Raw genomic sequence first — 10,193 nt, 5'->3', positions numbered from 1 at the left:
CCTCGCGCATTCATGTTTCACTGTGCGAGGAGAAAAGGTTCTACATCACAGCAATCTCATTGGCTGCGTTACATATTAATACGCGGATCAGCGGAAGCAGAATTTGGTCTGTCTCTAAGGCAGCGCCATCTAGTAGTGCGGAGATGGACGAGTGCTGCGCCTGTGCTGTTGTGCTTAGCGGGGCGCGCTCCAGTGGGAAAGTTGTGTATGCCCTGAGTATGCGGAACTGTGTACACAACAGGAACCAAACGAAAAATAGCCCTTAATGTACATGTTTGCCAACATAACTTCATACACACCTTACTCTTCGGACATACAATGTTTATAGGTGACAAACTGGTTTCTTAGAAAAGTGTGGGTTACAACGTTTTTGCCAGCAGGTATTCAATTTCTGCAGCTGTGGAACAAAATTAGAAGAAGATTAGACAGAGGTGATAAAGGCATTAATAGACTAGATGAAGCTTGTAAAAGAACATGACGTTGTTTATAAAGGTGATAAAGATTTGAAAAAAAGGAAGCAGATAACGAATTTTAATTAATTGCAAAAGAAAGCATGTATTCCAACGATTCTTCATTTGGTAAAAATTAGTGGCAACATCTGTTTGAGGTATTATATTATAGAAAAAGGACTGGGTTTAAATGTTGATGATAAAGGAAGAGGTTTATAGAAAAATTCTTTATTGATTTTTAAGCTGTAGAAATGAAATAGTAAAATAAAAGCAAAACCATTCAAAGTTAAATTAAATAATGATAAATTCAATAGTATCATTAATTTTTTAACTGAGACACAAAACAGAAAAAGAGATGAAAATAACTGTCGGATATCTACTTATAACATTAGGTATTCCTGTAGTAATAAAATTACTGAATATTTAATAAAAAATAAGGAAAGAAAACATGAAGACTGATTTTTACCAGTTTTACTTGGAGCATTAGGTGCGAGTGGTTAGTAGCCAATGGTATCGCAGCACTCAAAAAATCATTTCATCAGAAACTATAAAATGATAAAGAATTAGAAGAACAAAAAAGACACAATCTAGTAATGGAAAAAAGTGCTGACACTGGAATGAAATACTAAAACAAATTTCAAAGAGATAATAAAAAACTTAAAAATCCTCTATCTAATTTTGAAATAAAAGAATGAACTATTAAACATTTTCTGGTGTATTCATGATTGACAAATTACCTTCTAATCCAAAACTTACTTAATGTGGAATAGTTAATTTAGACAAATCACATCAGCTTGGTACTCATTGGATTTGTTGTCATAAATCGAAAAATTTCAAATTGATTTTCATTAATTTGGCGGAAATGTTCATGAACAATTGGTTAACTGTTTGGAAAAAATAAAAATTGAAAGAAGACAGAATTTTAACAAATTTATTTGGAGTCATTATGTCTACTTGTATTAAAACTATTACCAAATGGTTACGAGTTTAATGAAATTTTAAATATAGTAAATTGACATTTTTAGAAATAAGTTACATCCTAAAGCCAGTGACAATTTAGAAAAAAATCAAAATTTTTCAATCAGCACTGGATGCAAAAATAAATAGTATGATCAAGCAATTTCGTAGTGAATTGAAACAAAATTTGTTGTTACTAAGAGTTACATTTATTTACTTGGTAGAAGAATTGTAAATTTAAAAGATTTAATCGATAAAACAAATGTTGTTAATAAATGGTAATTAGAAAAACAAATAAACAATCTTATTACAAAAACTGCATATACAAGTATTTTAACCCCATTTGAATAACTATGCCAATAAAGAAGAATTAAAAATCTTGTCACACAGAATGAAGACATTGAGATTTTAAATATGATCAATGATCATGTCTATAAAACTGATCCTCATGGCATAATTAAATGACTTCATAGTGATAACTATGACTGGATAACAAATTTTGATAAAAGGGGAAAAGCACAAATACAAATCCTACATTCGCTTTCGATAAATGTAACAGACAAGATACATAGTAAATGATAGACAAATAACTGAATTTGTTTTTATAACTGGAAATGGACAAAACTGCACAATTCTGAGTATAATTTCAGACTAAAAGAATTATGGTTAATGATAAGAATATTAACAAAGATTTTAAATTTGATCATTCTGAAATTAAAGTAAGTGTATTTAAAAAGCTATATGAAATAGATGACAATAATGAAGCAATAGAATTAGAAAAATTAAATTTTCTAACTGTAAGATTAAAAGATAGTTACAACTCTGCCAGCAGGTGTAAAGTTAGTTATATTTGGTGAAATAATTTAAAATTTAATGATTTTTATTCTATATAAATGGACAAACAAACAATCATTCACGATTATCATATCTGCTGTTTGAAGCATAAAATATTTATTGAAACACAATCATCAAAAAGTGACAACAAAAATGGAAGACAAACAACTGAAGGTATTATTAAATTTGTAAAATTAAAAAAGTAAATTCGTTGAAAATTGTAGGTAATAAATTAAATATTCATGAAGAAATATTAATTAATTACATAAACCAATGAAAAAAATTTAAAACAAAAATGTAGTTTCTTTTGAAATAGATGATTAGCAAGCAGTTCTAGTAGAAACGAATTCTGGTAAACTGAAAGGAATATCCAAAATAAATAAAGGATATAAATGTTTATTATCAGTCATTGATGTTTTTTCAAAATTTTCTTGTGCTATTCCAGTTAAATACGAAACAGATTTGAATATAATGTATTCTTTTGAAAAAGTGTTCAGATATGGTCGTAATCCAAAAAATTTACAGACAGATAATGGTAAAGAGTTCTACAATAATAATTTTAAACAAATAATAACAATCATAATTATTCGACTTTTACAGAATTAAAAATATCTGTTATTGAAAGGTTTAATAGGACATTAAAAGAAAAGATGTGGAAAAAATCTGACTTACTAGAAAATTATAAATGGGTTGACTCAGTCAAAAATCTAATTAATGAATATAATAACACAAAACACTGAACAATAAAAACGAAACGAAAAGATGTAAACAAAGAAAATGAAAAATCTTTATTGAAAACTGTTTATGTAATGAATTTACCAGTAACTGAACCTAAATATGAAATTGGTGATAAATTAAGGATAAGTAAATTAAAGGGAATATTAGACAAACGATATACTGCCAATTAGTCAATAGAAATTTTTGAAATTGAAGAAGTTATTCATTCTATTCCAATCACATACAAATAAAAAGATTTAAATGGGGAAGAAATAACAGAAAACTTTTACGAAAAGGAACTATTACTGAATAAAAATTTTCCACATGTTTATCTTATTGAAAAACTTTTGAAAAAGAAAGATAGTAAAGTGTATGTTAAATGGTAACGATTTGATTATTCACACAACAGTTGTGTAAATAATAATGCACTTATTTTATATGATTGATTTAGCTGTCACAAAATAAAATTGCCTTATAAAATTTTCTTATATAAATGGTGTTTGTTACTTAAAATTTAAACATTTTTGGTATAGAATATAATATTCACCGTGCTTATTCTTTTCTTAAAGATGACAGAGCTTATTTTGATATTAAAATAAAAGTTTATAAGAATGACGTTAGGTCATAATTGTTCGAGAATCTTAACTCTGAACTGTCTGAGTCAACTGGTTCTCATAGTTCGGGTTATTAGACATATACAAAAATAGTTAAGAACATTGTATTAATTTCAAATATGATAAAAGCACTTGGAATTTTAGTTTCATTTTCTAAGAAACATTCACATTGTTAAATACAAATACTGAAATAATTTCGATAACAAACAATATCTAATCTTTCTTTCATTCTTCAGAATAAATTTATTGAGTTAAGTATATAATTAATTCGTAAAAATTCTTTACTTTTGGATGTTTATTTCTGATAACATTTATTTGTATTTGAAGATTTTAGAATTGTTTTCAAATAATATGGTAATCAAAATCAAAATGATTATTGTATAACCTTAAAATAACAAAAGTAGGTCTTAAATCTTAGTCAGTTAATTGAGGAACAATATGTGGTAATAAACTATATGTTTGTTCATTTTTTCATATAATATATCAATACTGGTATCATACATTTCAACTGAATTTTTTATATAATCATCCTTTACTTTATGTAGATCCACGTTTTTCTCACTGAAACACATATCAGTGCTAGTTGCATCTTGACACAGATGTGTGGCTGTCTCTCCAGATAATGCCTACCCACGGAGCAGTGGGTGAGCTCTGACTGATAGTGAGTGCTCACTGCTACGTGATGCTGGGCAGCACTAATGTATTGTATGGTATTTTATACGAACACACCAACAGCATGAGTCTTCGTACATGTAAATCTACATACATACTCCGCAATCCAGCATACGGTGGGTGGCGGAGGGTAGCTCGTACCACAACTAGCATCTTCTCTCCTTGTTCCACTGCCGGCGATGGTGGCCGAGCGGTTCTAGGCGCTTCAGCCTGGAACCGCGCGACCGCTACAGTAGCAGGTTCGAATCCTGCCTTAGGCATGGATGTGTGTGATGTCCTTAGGTTACTTAGGTTTAAGTAGTTCTAAGTTCTAGGGGACTGATGACCGCAGATATTGAGTTCCATAGTGCTCAGAGCTATTTAGCCAGCCCGTTCCACTCGGAAACAGAACGAGGGAAAATGGCTGCCTATATGCCTCTGTACAAGCCCTAATCTCTCTTATCTTTTCTTTGTGGCCTTTCCGCGAAATGTAAGTTGGCGGCAGCAAAATTGTATTGCAGTCAGCCTCAAATGCTGGTTCCCTAAATTTCCTCAGTAGCGATTCACGAAAAGAACGTCTCCTTTCCTCTAGAGACTTGCGTGATGATCAAACCTACCAGTAAGAAATCTAGCAGCCAGCCTCTGAATTGCTTCTATGTCCTCCCTCAATCCGACCTTATAGGGATCCCAAATGCTGGAGTAGTACTCAAGAATAGGTCGTATTAGTGTTTTATAAGCGGTCTCCTTTACAGATGAACCACATCTTCCCAAAATTCTACCAATGAACCAAAGACGACTATCCGCCTTCCCCACAACTGTCATTATATGCTTGTCCCACTTCATATCGCTCTGCAATGTTACGCCCAAATATTTAATCCACGTGACTGTGTCAAGCTCTACACTTCTAATGGAGTATTCAAATATTATGGGATTCTTTTTCCTATTCATCTGCATTAATTTATGTTTATCTACACTCCTGGAAATTGAAATAAGAACACCGTGAATTCATTGTCCCAGGAAGGGGAAACTTTATTGACACATTCCTGGGGTCAGATACATCACATGATCACACTGACAGAACCACAGGCACATAGACACAGGCAACAGAGCATGCACAATGTCGGCACTAGTACAGTGTATATCCACCTTTCGCAGCAATGCAGGCTGCTATTCTCCCATGGAGACGATCGTAGAGATGCTGGATGTAGTCCTGTGGAACGCCTTGCCATGCCATTTCCACCTGGCGCCTCAGTTGGACCAGCGTTCGTGCTGGACGTGCAGACCGCGTAAGACGACGCTTCATCCAGTCCCAAACATGCTCAATGGGGGACAGATCCGGAGATCTTTCTGGCCAGGGTAATTGACTTACACCTTCTAGAGTACGTTGGGTGGCATGGGATTCATGCGGACGTGCATTGTCCTGTTGGAACAGCAAGTTCCCTTGCCGGTCTAGAAATGGTAGAACGATGGGTTCGATGAGGGTTTGGATGTACCGTGCACTATTCAGTGTCCCCTCGACGATCACCAGAGGTGTACGGCCAGTGTAGGAGATCGCTCCCCACACCATGATGCCGGGTGTTGGCCCTGTGTGCCTCGGTCGTATGCAGTCCTGATTGTGGTGCTCACCTGCACGGCGCCAAACACGCATACTACCATCATTGGCACCAAGGCAGAAGCGACTCTCATCGCTGAAGACGACACGTCTCCATTCGTCCCTCCATTCACGCCTGTAGCGACGCCACTGGAGGCGGGCTGCACGATGTTGGGGCGTGAGCGGAAGACGGCCTAACGGTGTGCGAGACCGTAGCCCAGCTTCATGGAGGCGGTTGCGAATGGTCCTCGCCGATACCCCAGGAGCAACAGTGTCCCTAATTTGCTGGGAAGTGGCGGTGCGGTCCCCTACGGCACTGCGTAGGATCCTACGGTCTTGGCGTGCATCCGTGCGTCGCTGCGGTAAGGTCCCAGGTCGACGGGCACGTGCACCTTCCGCCGACCACTGGCGACAACATCGATGTACTGTGGAGACCTCACACCCCACGTGTTGAGCAATTCGGCGGTACGTCCACCCGGCCTCCCGCATGCCTACTATACGCCCTCGCTCAAAGTCCGTCAACTGCACATACGGTTCACGTCCATGCTGTCGCGGCATGCTACCAGTGTTAAAGACTGCGATGGAGCTCCGTATGACACGGCAAACTGGCTGACACTGACGGCGGCGGTGCACAAATGCTGCGCAGCTAGCGCCATTCAACGGCCAACACCGCGGTTCCTGGTGTGTCTGTTGTGCCGTGCATGTGATCATTGCTTGTACAGCCCTCTCGCAGTGTCCGGAGCAAGTATGGTGGGTCTGACACACCGGTGTCAATGTGTTCTTTTTTCCATTTCCAGGAGTGTATATTTAGAGTTAGCTGCCATTCCTTACACCAATCACAAATCCTGTCGAAGTCATCTGGTATCCTCCTACAGTCACTCAACGACGACACCTTCCCGTACACCACAGCATCATCAGCAAATAGCCGCACGTTGCTATCACCCTATCCAAAAGATCATTTATTTAGGCAGAAAACAACAGCGGATCTACCACACTTCCCTGGGGCACTCCAGATGATACCCTCACCTCCGATGAACACTCACAATAGAGGACAACGTACTGGGTTCTATTACTTAAGAATTCTTCGAACCACTCACATACTTGGGAACCAATCCCATATGCTCGTACCTTAGTTAGGAGTCTGCAGTGGCGCACCGAGTCAAACGTTTTCCGGAAGTCAAGGAATATGGCACCCGTCTGATACCATTTATCCATGGTTTGCAAGATACCATGTGAAAAAAGGGCGAGTTGCGTTTCGCAGGAGCGATGCTTTCTAAAGCCGTGCTGATGCATGGACAGCAACTTCTCTGTCTCAAGGAAATTCATTATATTAGAACTGAGAATATATTCGAGAATCCTGCAACAAACTGATGTTAAGGATATTGGTCTGTAATTTTGAGGATCCGTCCTTCTATCCTTCTTATATACAGGCGTCACCTGCACTTTTTTCCAGTCGCTCGGGACTTTACGTTGGGCAAGAGATTCGTGATAAATGCAAGCTAAGTAAGGAGCCAGTGCCGTAAAGTACTCTCTGTAAAACCGAATTGGAATCCCCTCAGGACCTGGCGATTTATTTATTTCCAAGTTAAATAATTAAAATTATAGTGGGCAGGTAATATTTTGCATTAGAGCCACACAAGTCAAGCACAGTTTAGTCGATTCTTCGTATCGGTAGCAAGAACCTCTGTGTAAGGACCCAAGATACCAGCACTTCCGGTCATACCCTTTAAATTTGGATGTAATTACACTATTTCACAAGTGTCCTGCAATGTGGAGACCACCAGTCCCTGGTCATGATGGATGTAATATTTTTTCTTTATATGTGGCGCCACTCCACAAACAAAAACGCATACTAATGGAGGAAAATCATTTTAATGTCATACAGGCCTACTTTATAGCAAGAGTGTAATTGCTACCCTACAAAATAGCGCAACTGCGCTATGTGTGTGTTTACAACCGAATAACATCAACAATCATCCCCCACAGCACCCCACGTGTGTGTGTGTGTGTGTGTGTGTGTGTGTGTGTGTGTGTGTGTGTGTGTGTGTGTTTTAGCGTTGGTTTCGTCAGTTAATGTTATGAGAGTTGACATTTGGAAAAAGTATAGTTTGTACTTTGGTTGGGTTTGAATTCTGTATCACTCTTTGATGGTGAAAAATGGCAAACCACACCTAGTAATGTAAGCAATAAGAACATATGCACTTGTACATTTATGTATGGAATATGAAAAAAATCTGAAAAATGATAAGAGGAAAAATGTGGAAAAATATGGGAAAACAGTAAAAAATGTCAAAGTATGGTAAGAGCCATGGTCAAACAGGGTATCTGTATTTATATGTAGGAAGTAGTCAAGAATTGTGGCATAATCACTTGATCAAAGTGTCTGTAAATCTCTTAAATACCTTCCTAGAAAGCTACAAGTTTGTACTAATGACTGGAACTGTTAGAATCACAGCACCATCTACTCCCAGAAAATGACAAAGAGAGCTGCACTAATGGTTGTGGAGAGCTCGAAGACCCTTGGAAAAAGTATATGGAGTTTTCGATTTGCACAGAGGGATGGAGGAAGAGACATGGTGTGAAACACATACTTAGAAATAAAATAGCATTACACAAATGTAGTAATCGGTAGGGAAGGGATGTAGATACTTGACCTAACGACTAGATGTAAGAGAGTAAATGACACTGCATATCTTTTAACAGTAGAAAGACGATCCACTCTAGAAAGAGACATGATGACAAATTGAAATTCTTATTTTCCCACTAACTCTGTGTGCATGATGAATATTATTCATTTGAAGTCTGAATGCTGTGGTATTCTACCGCAAATCATACGAGTTGCAAGTCATATGTATTTGGAATCGAAAAACAATTGGATGCAAAGTAAAGTGGAATGATTCCAGAAATGGAATGTGATATACAAAGATCACATATAGGTACAACTACTACAGTTGAAATCACGGGAAGTTTACTAATCATATGTAGTATAAATTTTATATAAATGACTTAGATTAGGGCATAGTATCAGTTATCGGAAATGTACTGCTTTCAACACATAACAATTGAGTGTTTTGAAGGATAATAAATGCGCAATGGAGAGATATGGCCGAAGATGCTGTCAGTGCAGATACTACCCACATCTCATCGCCACTTTGTGGAAGGTTATGCCTGGCACTTCTGATCGCTCAGAATGGCCTCATAGCTCCATTTTCCAGGATGTGAGCTCTTGTGGTAGTCCTATGCTTTTAATATTTAACATTTTACTATCACACATTACTACTTTTTTTTTAAATAAGCAATTACACTGGTTAATCAAAAAAATTTTGTGGCTGAGCAGTCTGGTAGTCACACATGCTGGATAGAGGGAAGTTAATTATTCTATTTGAGCGTACCTTCTGCCCAGTGTGGAATGGCGCCAGATGAGCTGCTTAATGCACACAATGCGCCAATGGCCTTGATGGAGAAAGCGACAAATTTCTTTCTGAAGCAAATGTGGCACAACCACACAGGACTGATCATTGTATGTATGATTATGACGCCCTACTGGACTGATAATCTGTGCCAAAATGTAAAATAGTGGTGAACAACAGGACTGGTAATCTGCTTAATTGTATAACGCCAAACGGTGTGGAGGTACACCACCAAAGTCTTGAGACTGGGATCCGCAGCCATTGCCTGAGTGATCTGTTGGTGGTCGATGCGAAAACCATGAATTTTCTCATTGCCCTGGACATCAGTATGAAAGGAAAGCTCTTCTCAGGTGCGAGATGCATAATCAGTGCTGACTCCTTGGAGAGAAAGAGTGCAATCGAATGCTTAGCTGTTGGACAGCACACAATAGCATATGATAGTATTGCATTGAAATGAACACCCTCAGCTGCTTACAGGCGTTGACATACATCAACGGGGACAGATGAAAATGCTTGCCCCGACCGGGACTCGAACCCGGGATCTCCTGCTTCCACGGCAGACGCTCTATCCATCTGAGCCACCGAGGACACAGAGGATAGCGCGACTACAGGGAATTATCTCCGGCACGCCTCCAGCGAAACCCACATTCTCAACATATTGTTCCGCACTACATTCGTAGTGGCCCATTTACATTACTCGCTGCGCGTTGCTGATTCCCATAAGAGTACGGGCACTGCTTGTGCATTCGCACAGAAGAAGAAGATGGTCAAGTGGCCAGTAAGCCCTAACTATATATATATACTAAGATGGTATCTGTCCAAGAGTTCCTAAGGCCTTGGCAAAGCAATAGAATCAATCACAGTCATTGGGTTTGCCACTGAATTGATACCTGAACATAAGTGTAATTTATTATCACCAAAGGAGATGCCCACTGACTGGCTGCTAAAGTGAAATCACACCATTGTCTTG

At 38.0% G+C, this 10,193-nt stretch overlaps 1 non-coding gene across 1 annotated transcript; it reads right to left on the bottom strand.

Annotated features, from left to right (window-relative positions):
• Positions 1-9,737: 9,737 nt before the first annotated feature.
• On the bottom strand, positions 9,738-9,811 carry Trnap-ugg (transfer RNA proline (anticodon UGG)). The gene has a single exon. It is a non-coding gene; the product is annotated as a tRNA-Pro (tRNA).
• Between the last annotated feature and the right edge of the window lie 382 nt (positions 9,812-10,193).

The sequence above is a fragment of the Schistocerca gregaria genome, chromosome X, assembly GCF_023897955.1.
Source record: "Schistocerca gregaria isolate iqSchGreg1 chromosome X, iqSchGreg1.2, whole genome shotgun sequence".
Classification (NCBI taxonomy): Eukaryota; Metazoa; Arthropoda; class Insecta; order Orthoptera; family Acrididae; genus Schistocerca; species Schistocerca gregaria.
Note: the sequence above shows the minus strand (reverse complement) of the source record. Positions and strands in the feature narration are given on the sequence as shown.